The sequence below is a fragment of the Limanda limanda genome, chromosome 13 (assembly GCF_963576545.1).
Source record: "Limanda limanda chromosome 13, fLimLim1.1, whole genome shotgun sequence".
NCBI classification, from domain to species: Eukaryota; Metazoa; Chordata; class Actinopteri; order Pleuronectiformes; family Pleuronectidae; genus Limanda; species Limanda limanda.
Window position 1 is genome coordinate 26503622 of NC_083648.1, and position 18500 is coordinate 26522121.

The window sequence follows — 18500 nt, forward strand, 5'->3', positions numbered from 1 at the left end:
ACACACATACACACACACACACACACGCACACGCACAACGAAAAAAACTCTTTGCTCTGACTGTCCTTGCAGTGTATTATCTTAATATACACGTATGGTCTTTGTTGTTTCTTCTTGATCTCACTCACACACAACATAATACCACAAGTTTGTTTGTATACACTTCAAGAGCAACACTTTGTTAAGCCATGTTGCCAAGAGAATATGTTGGCACTGACCTCTGTTGGTGGATTTTTTTTTTTGTCAACTGCCATTTCCAAGGTTACAAACCTAATCTGCACATACACTACCATTCAAAAGTTTGGGGTCACTTAGAAATGTCCTTATTTTCCAAAGAAAAGCACTTTTTTTTCAATGAAAATAACATTAAATTAGTCAGAAATACACTCTATATATGGTTAATGTGGTAAATGACTATTCTAGGTGGAAACATCTGGTTTTTAATGAAATATCTACATAGGTGTATAGATGCCCATTTCCAGCAACTATCACTCCAGTGTTCTAATGGTACATTGTGTTTGCTAATCGCTGTGGAAGACTAATGGATGATTAGAAAACCCTTGAAAACCCTTGTGCAATTATGTTAGCACAGCTGAAAACTGTTTAGCTGGTGAGAGAAGCTATAAAACTGTCCTTCCTTTGAGCTAGTTTCTAGTATCTGGAGCATCACATTTGTGGGTTTGATTATACTCTCAAAATGGCCAGAAAAAGAGAACTTTCATGTGAAACTCGCCAGTCTATTCTTGTTCTTTGAAATGAAGACTATTCCATGCGAGAAATTGCGCAGAAACTGAAAATTTCCTACAACGGTGTGTACTACTCCCTTCAGAGAAGAGCACAAACGGGCTCTAACCAGAGTAGAAAGAGAAGTGGGAGGCCCAGGTGACAACTCAGCAAGAAGACAAGTATATTAGAGTCTCTAGTTTGAAAAATTTAGGGAAGAAGCAGGCAGCTGGTATGCTGTCTGTAATGGAGTGGTAAGCGCAGTAACCAGATCTCAACCCCATTGAGCTGTTGTGGGAGCAGCTTGACTGTATGGTACGCAAGAAGTGCCCATCAAGCCAATCCAACTTGTGGTAGGTGCTTCAGGAAGCGTGGGGTGAAATTTCTACAGATTTCCTCAACAAATTAACAGCTAGAATGCCAAAGGTCTGCAATGCTGTAATTGCTGCAAATGGAGCATTCTTTTACGAAAGCAAAGTTTGAATAACAAAATTGATATTTCAAATAAAAATCATTATTTCTAACCTTGTCAATGTCTTGACTATATTTTCATTTTGCAACTCATTTGATAAATAAAAGTATGAGTTTTCATTGATAACACAAAATTGTCTGGGTGACCCAAACTTTTGAACGGTAGTGTAAATATTCAATAACTTCACAGGAATTAGGGCGTTTTTTATCGATGATTCTAACGATTATCTTTTGATTAATATAATTTAATTTTTTCTATAAATCGAACGATTATTTTGTATTTCTTGATTAATATAAACATGAATTTATCCACAATAAAATTTTAAACTTCTATAATTTATATTTATTTAATAATCTTCTCTTAAATACAAACAAACTTGCCAAAATATGTACTGCAAGGCATTATTCCACAACAAAAAATTGCCCAGTCTGAACTGCTTATCTGCCTTTTACAGTCCACTATCTCCAAAATAAAATTTGTGAAAGATCTTGGTCTATTGAAGTAAAAGGAATATATAAATATTCATTAAGCTGTCCATTAACAAATTAAATTAAAACCAAAGTAAAATTCAAGTACCTTTCTGGAGGAATATCAACACTGTGAATTCAATTATAGCAGTCTATCAAAAAAACGATCTTGAAGTAGCGTAGTAGTTGTATGAAGTCAATAACAAAAACAAAAAGTACAATTTAATAGTATTTCAACAATGTTTATTATTAATTTTTCATACCGAACTGAAGTCTACCCTTATTTTCTCATTTCAAGTAAAATAAGGTTTGCTTTTAAAAAATAAAAATAAAGTGTTTTTGAAAATGGCATTTAAAATAAGTTGCTTAATTTAAGAATTAAAAACGTTTGAGTTTTCCCATTTCTTCTTAATATGAAACTTCATTACACAAAAACAATCTCAACAACTAAACAGCGTTAACTCTTTGTTTACACTTTCTCTGGTTCAGTGAAGGAAACTCTACCGTTCGCTGCCAGGATTTGATACCATAATTGTCGAAAAAAGCTGAGCAGTTTAAAATAGTACTACCGTAAGTGCAATAAAAAGTGACCACCCCTAAATATGCGCCATCACAATCTAATAACAGGTCTGAGTCCATATAGAGCGGCTTCTTTTGGTCCGCTCCGGACCGCTGTCAGACTATTGTTGACTTATGCTAGATGATTGTGGACGCACGTTCCGCGAGTCGATTTATTTTACACAATCTATAATGTTGAATATGTTGACGAGACGTTCCAACCCTAACTTAATAGTGTGTATTCTTACCAAAATTACATTACACATCTAGGCTCCAGATACACAGTATTAGAGTGAAGTTATTGAATAAATTATGCAAAATCAATATTTTCATAACTAAGTGTTGTAGTATAACCAGCAGGAGACACTGGATGTGTGACTTGATTTTGGTGACAATACACAGGATTACAGTAATGTTATTTTTAGTGCTGTCAAACGATTAAAATATTTAATCGCGATTAATCGCATTTATGTCATAGTTAACTCGCGATTAATCGCAATTAATCGCAAATTTGTATCTATTCTAAATGTCCCTTCATTTATTTTTTTTCTTTTTAATGTTCTTATCAACATGGAAAAGTGGATTGGCTTGCTTTATGCAAATGTTTTATTTTATTGAAAAACAACATTGCCAAACAGGGCGCTACAAAATAAAATTATAAAGGGCACATTTCAGGTAAAAGAGGACTCAGCCTATAGTGCAGTTAAACCATGGCTTAATAATTTTTTTTTTCAAGTTTGCTGTGAACATAGCAGTCAGGCCTCTTATTTCAGAAACAATGAACCATAACAGTTAGGTTACCAATAAAAGGTAAGCCTACTACTTCTTTGCTTTCAGCCAGCTACTCAAACAGACAAGCAACAAAATAACAAACAAACAAAATAAACAGGCAAGTGTCGGCCTACTTTGAAATAAATTAAACACAGAACTTTGTAGGGCTATTTGAGTCCTCCCCATATTTGTGTGAAATAAGAAGTACCCTATTTTTAAATAAATAAAACCATATAGCTGCAGCCTAATAGTGTAACGGACTGGGTTTATGTTTATGTTTGGTTTTGACGTTTGTTCAGTAAAACACTGTGTTGAAGGAGCGTTCTGATGTCTGAGGGTCAGTGAAGGGTTCGGGGTGGAACATGTGACTGTTTGAACCAATAGTGTGGGGTTGTTTGGGGATCGGGGCTCAATGAGGAAGTGAAGTGTTGTTGATGTGTGCGAGTCCGTGTAGAGGATAATAAAAGCTACTAAACCACTAAGAAGTTCCGTGTCCTGTGTAAGCGGGGACGCTTATTTTAATTTTTTTTAAATTTATTTCCACACCAGGTGTGTGTGTGTGTGTGTGAGTGTGTGTATGAGTGAGTAAGAGAGAGACAGAGAGAGAGAGGGGGGCGGGGAGACTGTGTTTCCCGGGGACAAGATTGACAGGAGACGCGGGTCTCTCCTGCTTCGGATGAGGATAATTAAAACATACATGGTATAAGCACATTCATGTGAACAAGAGCGATGCAGCGAAAAAAAATCTCCGACAGGCAGAGACGCAACGCGAGTCGCTTTCTACCAGCACCACGTCTGATCGAACCCACGTTTAACCGAACTCTACTGGTTAAAAGGTAAGTACAAACTGAAATAAAAACAAACTTCAAGCTGAAGAAACCCTAAACGTTAACGGAAAAGGCCCGCGAACCTGAGTGACTGAGAGACAGAGAGCTGTTCTGTGAGTGTGCGAGCAGAGCGGTGTGTGAAGGGGAGGAGCGCTATGACGCTGTGTGAGGATCTATTTCGACCTCCCTCAGACCGTCACCACGGTCTTAACACGAATGATGTCCTCATCTCCCTATCCTCGAGACCAAATATCAACAATGTCACGTGAGTGACCTTAAGGGGGCTGGGCTCACCGCCCATAAAGCTCCCCGGTGAGCGCGGCCGCCTCCTCCTTTTTTCTTCACTCGCCTCATCCGAGACCGACAGGTAAGTAAGATATTTTGGGACTCCACTTTTATCAATCCGACACTTTTGTGCAGGCGCCTTGTGTCCCTGAGGATTGTTTGTGGTTTTCCCCTTCTCTAAAAGTGAGGCAGAGGGCTACACTGCATGTGTTAAGCTCTGCTCTTTGTTTCAGGCAGCTTAATTAGCTGCACCTGGCACTAACTACTGTTCACAGCTTTGGGTAAGTATTGTTTATCTCGTGCTGTTTGTGTCCATACAGAGTTTGTTCTCTTACAGGAGTGAGTAGAAAAGTTGGGAAGCTTAATCAATAAATAATCTATCCCTTAAAACTGATTTGGATCGGGGGTGCCCCCCCCTCCTCACCCGGTAACTCGCTGTCCGCAGGGAGTGGGGTTTCTCCAACTCCCCCTCGTGCGTTCGCGCACAGTGAGTGGAGGTGAGTTAAAGCCAACCTTTTCACGTTTATTTGCCTTTCAAAAATGAATAAATAAACCGTGTTTGAGGCCAGGTAGTGTCCCCTTTTCACCTCTGTGCGCAGCAGGTGGGATTGTTTGCCTGTGTTCCCTGTATAAAATACAGTTGGCTATTGGTTATCACCCTTTGTAGGTGCTATTTTGTTTCCCTTAAAGCCCTGTTCGCATTGGCTGGGATGTTGTTCTCTCTCCACCCCCCCACCCCCCTTGAAAAAGGCACCCCGTAACTCGCTGTCCGCAGGGAGTGGGGTTTCTCCAACTCCCCCTCGTGCGTTCGCGCACAATGAGTGGAGGTGAGTTAAAGCCAACCTTTTCACGTTTATTTGCCTTTCAAAAATGAATAAATAAACCGTGTTTGAGGCCAGGTAGTGTCCCCTTTTCGCCTCTGTGCGCAGCAGGTGGGATTGTTTGCCTGTGTTCCCTGTATAAAATACAGTTGGTTATTGGTTATCACCCTTTGTAGGTGCTATTTTGTTTCCCTTAAAGCCCTGTTCGCAGTGGCTGGGATGTTGTTCTCTCTCCACCCCCCCACCCCCCTTGTTTTCTGCCATTGCAGGCATACAGTGGGCATTTTCAGGTGAATTAGTTATTTCACCCCTTCCTTCGTTTTATGTGATATTGGCCAGCTGTGATTAGCCTGTTTATAAGATCCCCTTTACCAGCTATCCGTAGCTGCTGGGCGCTATTGTTTATATATTTATTCTTAAATCACAAAAGTAACACAGAAATGTCCTCACATTTGTGCCATTATTGCCGGGGTATCATGGATCCCCGAGATGGCCACCGTGAATGCCCGACTTGTTTGGGCATGGCACATTTAATGGATGATATTGAGAACCCCTGTGTGGCAGCAGTGGAACTGCCTGTGGAGGAGCGTGTTAAAAGAGCCAGATGGGTGGAGCAGTCTGTTCGTGCTGGGGCCGTGCAGCCTCTACCAGCCAAACTAAATGAAAGGGGACACACCTCAAGGAAAGCCCCCCGAAAACGTGGGCATGAGCACACCCCTGTTCGCAGGCGGGACTCAAGCGAGACACAGGCTCCAAAACCTTCACAGAACCCAGCTGGTCAGCATGATGACACTCAGCTGCAAATCCTAGCGGCCATACGTGGTCTGTCAGACAGGTTGGGTAGAGTTGAGGCCCAGTACCCGGCCACAACAGCTAGGGCATCGAGGCATGGGCACTCCTCCCCGGACAGGTTACCCTCCTATCAGGAGGAGAATGTGGTTCACCCTGACATTCTCTCTCTCTATGCTCAAAATTCCCTTTTTGAAAGTGATGGGCAGTCTGAGGGTGCTGCTGGGCTAAAACAGCCTAAATCCACACAATGTGAGGGGGCGTCCAACCTCAGCAACATGGGTGAAAGTGAGCATTCACCCATGGACGTCATCTCAAGGGTTTCAAGTGCGGCAAAAATTGTGGGGCTCAATGTTCCAACTGAGGCTCCTGCTCCAATGGATGGGATTTGGGCCGGCATCACTCAGACCCAGCAATCAGTTACTGTACCTGTGGCTGGTGACTATTTGCACATGCTCAGGAAAGCATGGAACATCCCAAGTGGGGCACCTCAGTTCAATGCAGGTTGCCGGAGACTGACTAAGAATCAGTATGCTCCTGAAACAGGTATGGGGGATATGCCTCCAGTTGAGCGGGAGATGGCAGCCTTAACATCTCTGGGTCCAGAGCGGGTAACCACCAATCCACGCTGTCCCCTGAAAGAGTGTGATAAGTCAGACCGACTGGTGTCTCGGACTTATAATGCAGCCACACGAGCAGCCCGCTCGGGCAATGCACTCGCCATTTTATTGGCAGCTCTTAGGAGAACAGCCAACCCAGAGGACCAGGACACCATGAGCCTGATAGACTCTGCCCTGGTCACTCATTCCCAGTTAACAAGGGACATTGGTGCAGCTATGTCATCTGCCATGGTAGCTCGGAGGCAGATCTGGTTGGCACAGACAACTCTTCCCGAGAATATCAGGAAAGAACTGACCAATATGCCAGTCGTGCCGGCACATGTTTTTCATCCTGACTCCCAGGGTGTGTTAGATAAGGCTGAACAGTCTCGGCGTACCAGAGAGTCAGTACAGCGCACTTTCAGAGGGGCTGCGTCTACCAGGTATAAACTTAGGGGCTCCCAGCCTCCCCACCGATCATCATCCTGGGCCCGTAAGGAGCCATGGGTGAATGACAGGCGACAGGCTACAGGATTCACAGCCTCTGGTGACTCCAAACAGCCTTCACAAAGTCGACGTGGGTTCTATCCCCGTTTTTCGACTAGAGGTGCTCCCCAGAAGAGGCGCCCCCCCAGAGGTCAAGGACCTCGGGGCGGTACAGCCTAGGGGTGGGGGGACACCCGCCGAACTTCATTCTCGGCTATGCCTGGACAGCTGGGAAGAAACTGTGTCAGACCCATGGGTGCTTGCTACAGTATCAAAGGGGTACAGAATTCAGTTTCGGCGGCGGCCCCCCCCTTACTCCAGGATCCGCATGACGATTGTCACGGACCCAGTCCAGGCTCAAATCCTGACACAGGAAATTTTAACCCTTCTGCAGAAGGATGCAATTATGAAAGTAGATCCAGACGAACAGCTCACTGGCTTCTACTCCACGTATTTCCTCATGCCGAAAAAAGATGGCGGAATACGTCCCATCTTGGACCTAAGGCGATTAAACGCCTTCATAAAGGTACTTCCTTTCAAGATGCTGACCACGGGTCAGATCTTAGAATCTATCGAAAGAGGAGAGTGGTTCACCTCGATAGACCTGGAAGACGCGTACTTCCATGTGCCCATCTGTCCAAACCACAGACCTTTTCTTCGGTTTGCATTCCAGGGGCAAGCCTATCAGTTCAAGGTCCTGCCATTTGGCCTTTCCCTCTCACCAAGGGTGTTCACCAGAGTGGTTGGGGCGGCCTTGTCTCCTCTCCAGTTGTCAGGAGTAAAAATCCTTCCCTACCTGGACGACTGGCTGATTTGTGCTCCATCTCTTGGCCAAGTTGTAGAGGATACCCAGAGGGTGTTGTCGCATGTACGGTCCTTGGGTTTCAAGGTAAATGTGACGAAAAGCAACCTCGAGCCAAGGCAGCAGGTGATTTTTCTGGGACTTTGCTTGAATTCCCTTACAATGTCTGCATCCCTCACATCTCAGAGGGTGAGGAAGATTCTAGTCTTCCGGAAACGATTCCGTCTCGGCAGGCAGCTACAATTTATCAGCTTTCAGAGGATGCTGGGGATGATTTCAGCCGCAGCAGCTGTTGTTCCTCTGGGCCTCCTCAGGGCCAGGCCAATTCAGAGGTGGCTGAATGCCTTCAAGCTCAACCCGAAGCTGGACAGACACGTGAAACTTCGTGTGACACGCACATGTCTCCAAGCCTTACGCCCATGGGCAGACTGGGTGCTCTTGCTCCAAGGAGTCCCCCTTGGGAACATTCCCTCGAGGAGGACAGTGGTGACGACAGATGCTTCCCTCACAGGTTGGGGAGCAGTCTGGGAAGGCAGAATGGTGCGTGGCCCGTGGATACCCCCTTGGGGTGGCGAACACATCAATGTTCTGGAGTTGAGAGCGGTTCACCTTGCTCTGAAGGCTCTCCTTTCCTCCATCCAGGGCAGGCATGTCTTGATAAGGACAGACAGCACTTCAACTGTGTATCATATAAATCACCAGGGAGGCACAAGGTCCCTGCGTTGCCTCCAGGTGGCACAGAAACTTCTGTTTTGGGCTTTTCAGCATCTGGCTTCACTCAAAGCAATCTTTATCCCAGGGATTGTAAATCGAGCAGCAGACCTCTTGTCCAGGACTGGTCCTCTCCCAGGAGAATGGAGACTTCATCCAGAGGTTGTATCCCTCCTATGGAGTCGGTTTGGCACGGCTCAGGCCGATCTATTCGCATCAGCAGAGACAACCCATTTCAGGATGTGGTTCTCTCTGGAAAACCAGTGAGGTCCCCTAGGCCTAGATGCACTATCTCAAGAATGGCCGGAAGGGTTGTTGTACGCTTTTCCTCCATTCCCTCTGATTCCCCAGGTACTCAACCGGGTTGCCTCGGGCCACTACGAGGTGCTGTTAATAGCCCCCAGGTGGCCAGGGAGGCATTGGTTCCCAACGCTCCTTCGCCTGGTTCACGGTCAACCATGGGCCCTGCCAGTCAGGGCAGACCTCCTCTCACAGGCAGAAGCTCAGATATGGCACCCCAGATCAGACATCCTGCAGCTTTGGGCTTGGCCCCTTCTCAGTACCTCTCTCAAAGGTTAGATGAGGCTGTCCTGAGGACCATAGACAATGCCCGGGCTCCCTCCACTCGGGCTAACTATGGCCATAAATGGAGTGTGTTTTCTACATGGTGTCGCAACAGACAGGAAAATCCAGCCGCTTGTCCTATTGAGCTGATTCTCCGTTTCCTTCAGTCACTTTTGGACTCTAACAGGGCACCTAGCACCATTAAGGTATACACTGCCGCAATCTCTTTCTTCCATGAGACAGTGGGAGATGTTACAGTTGGTAGACACCCTCTAGTGTCTCAGTTCATTAAGGGAGCACACCGCCTGCGACCAAGCAGGGCTCCCAGGGCTCCATCATGGCAACTCCCCTTGGTATTACGGTCCCTGATGCAGTCTCCCTTTGAACCCATAGGGCAATCCAGCCTTAAGTCTCTATCTTACAAAACAGCTTTCCTCCTGGCTATATGCTCTGCCAAAAGGGTGAGTGAATTGCATGCTCTGTCTATAAGTGACGATTGTCTAAGATGGAGGGCAGGTGACTCAGGTGTGTCTCTCTGGCCAAACCCCTCGTTTTTGCCTAAGGTCATAAACCATCAGACGGTAAATCAGGTGATCGAGATCAGCACTTTTCAACCTGATCCGGCTCTACTACAGGAGGAAGCCGACCTGCCTATGTTGTGCCCAGTAAGGGCACTGAAGGCTTATATTGCACGCACAAAGTCTCTGAGGGGCTCATACTCTCAGTTATTTGTCTGTTTTGGGGGTAAAAAAGTCGGCCACCCTGTGTCTAAACAGTGTTTGTCCCATTGGATCGTTAATACTATCGCTGAGGCCTATTCTGGACAGAACATACCAGTCCCAGATTCCTTGGTAGCTCATTCCACCAGGAGTATGGCCACTTCCTGGGCTGCTTTAAAGGGGGTCCCTCTTTCAGAAATATGTGCAGCAGCAACATGGAGTGCCCCCTGCACATTCTCTAGATTCTACAGGGTCAATGTGGCTTCCCCCACACCATTGGCTTCCGCAGTGCTGCTCTCAGCTGCTGGGCGAGGATGTGAGGCGATAGAGTCCTCCGTTCTTCGTGACCCTGATGATACTAGTCATCCGTGTTAAGACCGTGGTGACGGTCTGAGGGAGGTCGAAATAGATCGTAAGTTATGACCATAACTATGGATCTATGAGACCGACCGATGACCGTCACCCTCTTTTGTCACTCAGAACGGGCTGAGGCGTTCAGACAAGGAGGAGGCGGCCGCGCTCACCGGGGAGCTTTATGGGCGGTGAGCCCAGCCCCCTTAAGGTCACTCACGTGACATTGTTGATATTTGGTCTCGAGGATAGGGAGATGAGGACATCATTCGTGTTAAGACCGTGGTGACGGTCATCGGTCGGTCTCATAGATCCATAGTTATGGTCATAACTTACGATTTTCATTCAGTCCGAGCACAGATATTGACTCGTATTACTCGTATAATACTCGTGCTCGGCAAAAGTGCTTTATCCGTACCGGATACTCGTTTCAGCCGAGTATCCGGCTCATCTCTATTAAAAATATATATTTTAGTTGGCGAAATATTAAAACAAAAAGCGAGAGCAGGTCAGACTGGATCCGAACACAGATACTGAAGCTGCAACTGCAGCTCTGCTTTAACTCGGGTTAAAAAAATTGACGGCGTTAAAATGGGTTTGCGTTAACGCCGTTAATAACGCGTTAAACTGACAGCTCTAGTTATTTTGTAACGTCTCTTTTCTGTGTTGCACTTTGTAGATGGTTCCTGCACACTCATCTTACAGCCAGCTTTAGATTTTTTACATTTAAAAGTCTTGCTCAACAACAACCTCAACTCAGAAAAAGTCGAACAGTATGGAAAATGCAACTAAAAAAAGACAGCAATGATTTCTAAATATAAGATATTTTATGTTTTGTCTGGTCAACTTCATTTTATTTGTAAATATACATCCATTCCTGCCATTCAGGCCTGCAATACATTCCAAAATAAGTTGGGGCCGGGGAAATTTAGGGCTAGTAATGACGTACAATGATTCAAAAATGAATCATGATGATTTGAAAAAGGTTATTTCAACAGGTGATTGTTATCATGATTTGATACAAAAGCAGAATCCAGGAAATGCCTAGCTCTTCAGGATCAAAGCGGGTTAGGGTTAGCCAAAGAAATGTCGGAGAAAATTAATGAAATGTTTAAAAACAGTGTTCCTCAAAGAAGGATAGGAAGGGATTTGGATATTTCTGCCTCTACGTTGCATCACAATATTAAAAGATTCAGGGAATCTGGAGGATTCTCATTACATAAAGAGCAAGGGCGCAATTCTAAGCTGACTAACCGTGCTTTCCGATCCTCAGACGACTCTGCATCAAGAACAGTTATTTATCTATAAGCAATATCACCACATGGGCTCAGGATTACTTTGGCAAACCTTTGTGAAGCACTACAATACACAGTTACATCCACAAATGCCCGTTAAAACTTTACTTTGCCAAAAGGAAGCCTTATGTCAAATGTGTCCAGAAGCGCAGTCGACTTCTCTGGCTCGAGGAAATCTGGGATGGACCATAACACAGTGGATACGTGTATTGTGGTCAGACGAGTCAGTAGTTAGGGTCTTTTTTGGAAGGAATGGACGCTGTGTACTCCAGACCAAAGATGAAAAGGACCATCCAGACTATTACCATCAACAAGTCCGAAAGCCAGAGTCTGTCATGGTATGGGGTTGTGTCAGTGCCCTTGTTAAAGGTAAATTAACCTTCTGTGCCGAAAAGTACATAGAGATTTTGGAGCAGCATATGCCGCCTTCAAGACGACATCCTTTCCAGAGACTTCCATGCATATTACAACAAGGCAATGCAAAACCACATTGTGAACAGACTACAAAGGCATGGCTACGGAAGAGGAGGGTGGGGGTGCTGCACGCAGGCCAAGCCAGGCAGTCCAGACTTGGCCACAATAGAGAATATGTGGGGGATATTAAAACGCAAAATGCAACAACAGGGACCTCGTACTGTTGCACAACTTAAGACTTGTTTGCAGGAAGAATGGAACTAAATGAAATGCTTCATCACTTGGTGTCTTGAGTCTATAAACGTCTTTAAAGTGTTCTGAAAAGGAATGGCAAAATTACAAAGTGGTAAACGTTTTACCGTCCCACCTTTTTTTGAAATATGTTGCAAGATTCAAAATTTAATAAGTGTTTATTTTGAAAAAACAATACAATTCATGTAGCCTGGGTGCCAGACGAACTTGGCCCCGCCCACAACATTTGAGTTTGGGAAGTTCGGTCTGGCATTGCTCCGTTGGGGAGAAACTATGCCCGATCAGAAACTCATCGGACCAATCAAATTGTCAGGGCGGGCTTTATACGATGATGGACAGATGATCAACAGTAACGTAATCAACCACGTCACCAAAGAGTGCTGCCTGCCGCTGGAGAGCTGAGATGTGTCGATGCTGCCATTGAGTCTGTTTTAGCAGACATCGACAGCGCATTCATTTTGAAAGAGGAACAGAGGAACGCGATCAAGCCATTTGTAGATCGAAAAGATGTTTTTGCCATCCTCCTACGGGATTCAGAAAAAGTTAAATTTATCAGCTGGCCCCGATGCTGCGGCCACACAAGCAGTCATATAAATAAAAAGAGAGTGGGGGGGGGGCGCTACGCTCCTCAGCACATAGGAGACAAAAAAAACACATGTTGGGACGCTGTTGCAGTTAATGTTGGAGCAACAAGTAAGTGTATGCTTGAAAAAAACGATTAGCTGTCGTTTTTACTCCTCGCTGGCCTCCTGCAGAGCCATGACAGCGGAGCTCTGGAAGCGCAGCTTGCGGATCAGCAGCTCCGTAGATTTCTGGTAGCGACGGATCTCTCTCAGAGCCTCGCTACCGGCCCGGTGTTCCAGTTTAACTGGCGGCCAGATCAACTGGCAATTTGTTTACCTTTTTCCAGATGTTGATAGTGGGTTGCAGTGCTGGTCGCAGATTCGTCATTTTCACAAAGCGCCTGTGTGTGAAGTTTGGTGATCTACTGAAGGTCTCGCTGAAATAAAAATCCTACAAAAAGCCTTCACGAGTTCATGTGTCCGTGTCAGCATCACGTTGAGACAGCAACATAAATTAAATGGTTTTAAAAAAAAAAGAAAATAGTACAAAAATCTTGACCGGGACTTGAAACAGCGAGACGATGCACTAATAACTTCTGGCCTGATGACGATCTCGTTACGCCACGGAACCGCAGAAATTTCCTTCGCGCAATAGATAAATGTCTCGTTCCTTGCTTTGTCAGCTGTATAACAACAGATGTGCTTTTAGGTAACGCCCAGATCATCTGGTTATAGTCCCAACACAGACAAAACGCATATATACTTAATACCAGGCTTCACAATCTGATGCTCCTCTTCATAGGAGACAGAGGGAGTTCTGAAGAACAAACACGCTTGACCAGGTCCACGCAAAGTGCTTGTGTTTGACGCTGGTGATCATTACAACGCGCACACACCAAAGCAGTGTCAGATGTAAACATCGCCTCACAACAACAATGCGGAAGCTCCAGTGGTGTTTTTATGAGTAAAGTTGGTGAACGTGCTTCTAATGGACGGTTGAAGCTTCACGTGTCTTCCTGTCGATGCTGGTTAAAGTCAGCAGACGTGATTTTAAAACACATGTGTAACGAGGCAAATCTGGAAAACGAATTTAGCGTCCTCATTGTTGAACAACGTGTTGTGTATTTCTTCTCTTCTGTCAGATGGCTGCGTGCTTTTTTGGTGCTGTGTCAGTCGAAGGAGTTAATACAGTTCCCAGTGTAATTGTGACAACTCGTGGCAAATTATAATAGTGATAAATAATAATAATAAAACTATTTATATTTTGTTGTATTTTCACAAACAATGTGGTGTGGTGATACAAGCAATTGTGGATGCTTCATGAAACATCATCATTAAAAATAAAGTGAATTGTGTTAGTAACATCTTCTGACTAAATATAAATGTGAAAGAAATCCCACCACAGGAATCGATGCAGTGTGGTCCACATAAAAATTTACGTTGTGACAATGGCACTGCCCACTGCGCCACTGATCGGGAGATATGCTGAGTCACCTTTATGTTGCGCTCACTGTGAAGCCTGTGCACATCTTACTATGAGTTATTGTGTCAGGGAACACGCCCAGGTTAACTTGTGACAGTCACAATTTCCCCAAAAACTCTTGAGTTATCATTCATACTTGACACATTTGGACACCGCTGCGCCCGTGTGCCTACCACACGTATATACGACATCATGAAACCTGCTATATCCTGGGCACAGACAAAGCAAAAGCCACAAATAGTTTGCCTGCTTACTATGAGTGGGCGTTTCATGTGCTCGTTGATATCATGGTTGGCGTGGACCACAGATATGATGATACTGACACAAAAGACACTTTATTTTTAATGATGATGTTCCATGAAGCGTCCACAATTGCTTGTATCACCACACCACATTGTTTGTGAAAATACAACAAAATATAAATAGTTTTATTATTATTATTTATCACTATTATAATTTGCCACGAGTTGTCACAATTACACTGGGAACTGTATTTACTCCTTGGACTGACACAGCACCAAAAAAAGCACGCAGCCATCTGACAGAAGAGAAGAAATACATAACAAGTTGTTCAACAATGAGGACGCTAAATTCGTTTTCCAGATTTGCATCTTACACTGCTTTGCTTTCGTCAAACACAAGCACTTTGCGTGGAGCTGGTCACGCGCGTGTGTTCTTCAGAACTCCCTGTGTCTCCTACGAAGAGGAGCATCAGATTGTGAAGCCTGGTATTAAGTATATATGCGTTTTGTCTGTGTTGGGACTATCACCAGATGATCTGGGCGTTACCTAAAAGCACATCTGTTGTTATACAGCTGACAAAGCAAGGAACGAGACATCTATTATCTATTGCGCGATGGAAATTTCTGCGGTTCCGTGGCGTAACGAGATCGTCATCAGGCCAGAAGTTATTAGTGCATCGGCTCACTGTTTCGAGTGCCGGTCAAGATTTTTGTACTATTTTCTTTTTTTTTAAACCATTTAATATATATTGCTGTCTCAATGTGATGCTGACACGGACACATGAACTCGTGAAGGGTTTTTGTAGGATTTTTATTTTAGCGAGACCTTCAATAGCTCACCGAACTTCACACACAGGTGCTTTGTGAAAATGACGAATCTGCGACCAGCACTGCAACCCACCATCAACATCTGGAAAAAGGTAAACAAATCGCCAGTTGATCTGGCCGCCATTTAAATTGGAACACCGGTAACGGTCCCGGGCTGGTAGCGGTAGGGCTTCTTAACGCCGCCGTTGGCCGGGGCTCTCACGAGCAGCCCTGGTCTCCAGCTGCTTCCTGAGGGCTTTGCCTCCGGTGGATATACAAGCGGCATTTGCAGCATTTCCATTGATTTATTTAGAGAGTGAATAAACTCCTGAAACAGACAACTGACAACAACTATGCGTCGCTTGAGATACGTCACATATTACGTTGCTCTGATTGGTTGTAGGTCTATCCAATTGAGCGAAGAGAAATTTCTTTTCCTGGTTCGGTTGAAACACGCCCCATAATCACAGCCCAATGGAGCAGTATCAGACTCATATTCTAGAATGACTAGAATTATGAGTCTGACAACGTCAGGCTACAATTCATGAGGTCAACAAATCAAATAATGTGCTTTTTTATTTTTTTTATTGTAATCAAGTCAAAGATCATTTATAAATCACTATTCTCAGTTTTAATTTAAAAGTGACATATTGTCTGTCGAGCCCGGTCCCATCCGGACCGGACAGCGTGTTCGTTGATTCGAGGTTCAAGTGGGAAAGGTAAATAATTTAGACATGTTCAGTGTTCAAAAGTTTCACAGTAATACGTTTATTATATAAGATCAATACTTACAGAGAATCTCTGGGGTTCTGCTGGACACGTCACCAGGTCACTCACTAGACGAAAAGCAGTATTATTGTCACAGTGAACCTCTTCGGACAGGCCTAATCCCCTGCTGTAACCAACTGTTTCCATGATGTTACCTCGGCGTTCGCCAGTGAAGACAAGGTGGGTCTATCGGCGTTTGCGGACCTTAAGGGGGATTTGGAGAACAAAGGAGAGAGCCGCGGGAGGGCTCGCTCCGCCGCGCAGACCGATCGCGACGTGTGATCTAATTAGCATATGAATCGGAGTCCAGCCGCTGGCTAGAACCTCTCTCTACTCACCATTGGAGGAAACCACAGACCCTTGAAACTAATGTCACTCGTGATTGGCTGGTAGAAGTGTTGCTATTGGTCACCTTATGGGTCATTGCAGTGCACACGTGGGGTCACAGCATTCCGCACGTGGGGTAAGCCCCTCCCACACAATATTAATAATAAAAATGTATATATTAATATTTATTATTATTTATAAGTAAGCCTTTACCAAAAGCACTGCAGTTAATTAAAACTAAACATTCATGTGATGCTTGATGTAATAGGTGAACATATTGTACAGGGAACAAATGTGAACAAGGTATATGTGGAGTGAAAGCTTTATTTACATACAGCAAAAATATTGTACAAAAACTCAGATGAGGCTTGAAATGTTTCTCTGCAGCCTCTGGGTCATGACTTCTTTGTGGGACTCTGTCTGAATCTTCTCCAGTGTGTAGACGTCTGTGGTGTGTAGCTGTGAGATCAGTGTAGCTTCCAGTCTTATATGAAGTGCGGGACACAGGTCGGTGCGCTCCTGGCTGTGGAAGGATGGATCCATGTCATTTGTCCCGCTTCAGTCAGCTGTAAACACATTCAGTAAAATTAGCACAGTTCAATGACAACATACACCTTTACATGTAACTGGAAAATTATTTAATGAATATAACCTTACCCTCTTTCTTCTCCGACAACTCCTCAATGCTGATGTAAGGTCTGGTCGGATCATACTGGCTCATAGTGTGTCTTTGTACGTCATGGACAGGCAGCTGGAAAACAACACATGTAACATGACTTTATTATTAATAAACGGAAATAGCCGCGCTGCATCACCGTTGGAAGATCCACAGCAAAAAAACACCAAAACAATTCATAAACAGTTACTTACATTCAATGGCTTAATTTTCTGCACTTTAAATCTGGACTTTCAGCGTCTCAGCCTAACGCCTCTTTGTTTGTGTGTGTGTGGGGGGGGGGGCTGAGGCTGTGAAAACATACAGAAAAGTCACGTTGATGAAAAAACTGTTACATCTAAGTAATTCATACATATTTACACATGCACTAGATCTGCTCCAGCACTCGATGCTGTATTCGTATTTTAGCAACTTTCTCGCTATCCCAAAGAGTGGCGGACATGCTTTCAGATATAGGGTTAGCTTAGTGGTTAGCATGGCGTCTCTAGCTTAGCTCTCACCGTAACTCAGGGACTGTGCGCCCGTCTTCTCCGGCTCGACTCGTCCACACCGGGCCCGCGGCTCTGCTTCCCACGCACTCATCTTCTCCTCCAGGGAACAGCGTCGTGTCGACTTCAGCAAGTTATTTTCCCCCGAAAACAGAGTCACTCGTACAGGACAAGCTAAACACGACCCGCTTCCTGTCTGCGGGACACTCGACGCTGCTGCACTGTGTTTACGAGGCTGTGATTGGACGAGTCCATCAGCTGATGACGCGAGCGGGTGACGTGAGCAGCGGTTACTTCATATGGGATGAGTATTTGACTGAGGCCAGGTTTATTTTTTGTGGTGTTTAGTACATTTACACACATGATTCACGCTGTTCTGTGTTCGTAACTTTATAGTTGAATGCACTTATTGTAAGTCGCTTTGGATAAAAGTGTTGACTGTTTTAATGGAATACTGAGAAAGTTTAATAACAACAATTAGACAATTGAAGTTCAAATTATGAAGGAATTTAAGCTCTATATTGTGTCTTCTTTATATTTAAAATAATAATCAAACTGAGTGGAGATGTATGTTGTATTTATAATTCATGGAACAGCTTAGTTTGCCATTGACATGTGAATTTGATGCCAGTATTTTGGGAGGACAGATATTTTTATGGAAAGCCAGTAGAAGTTTGGAGCTTACAGGACACAGATGATCATACCCAGCATCATTTATTTGCTGGTAGAGGTGTGGTTAACACTTCCTCTGTGCATTTAACCAGCACAATTGAAAAAGTGACTGTAATCATGCCACTCTGTACAGTTGTTGAGATTTAGGATTGTTTTGGATGACAATAAAAATTTGAAATAAAGTGCATTGTTTCATTTCTTTTGACTGCATTGACCTTTGTTCGTGGTATACAATATAATTCATTATAGCACACTTACTTACTTAAGAACAATTTAAAATTTCAGGTTTAATATTTATTTTAAGCCTGGTTTACTCAGCCAGATAGTTTGTTGGTGCCTCTTACACATTGGTGTTATCTGCTCTCAGGGAAACTGATTTGCATTTGTGAAGCTCAGAGCATTGTCATTTGCATGTGAAAGCGTCCTCTAGGCGTTGGAGCAGGGGGGTCAAATCTCAACAGCTCACAGGCTTGACAACTGCAGGAACCCTGAGCGTTTCCTTTGCTGCCTGCAGATACGTGTGAAAGTCGTTAACCGAAGGATGTGCCAACACTTCTCTGCGACACAG

At 44.3% G+C, this 18500-nt stretch overlaps 1 protein-coding gene across 1 annotated transcript in view; it reads left to right on the forward strand.

Moving 5' to 3' along the window:
* slc44a5a (solute carrier family 44 member 5a) overlaps positions 1–18500 on the forward strand; it is a 47650-nt gene that overhangs the window by 11662 nt on the left and 17488 nt on the right. The window lies entirely within an intron of this gene.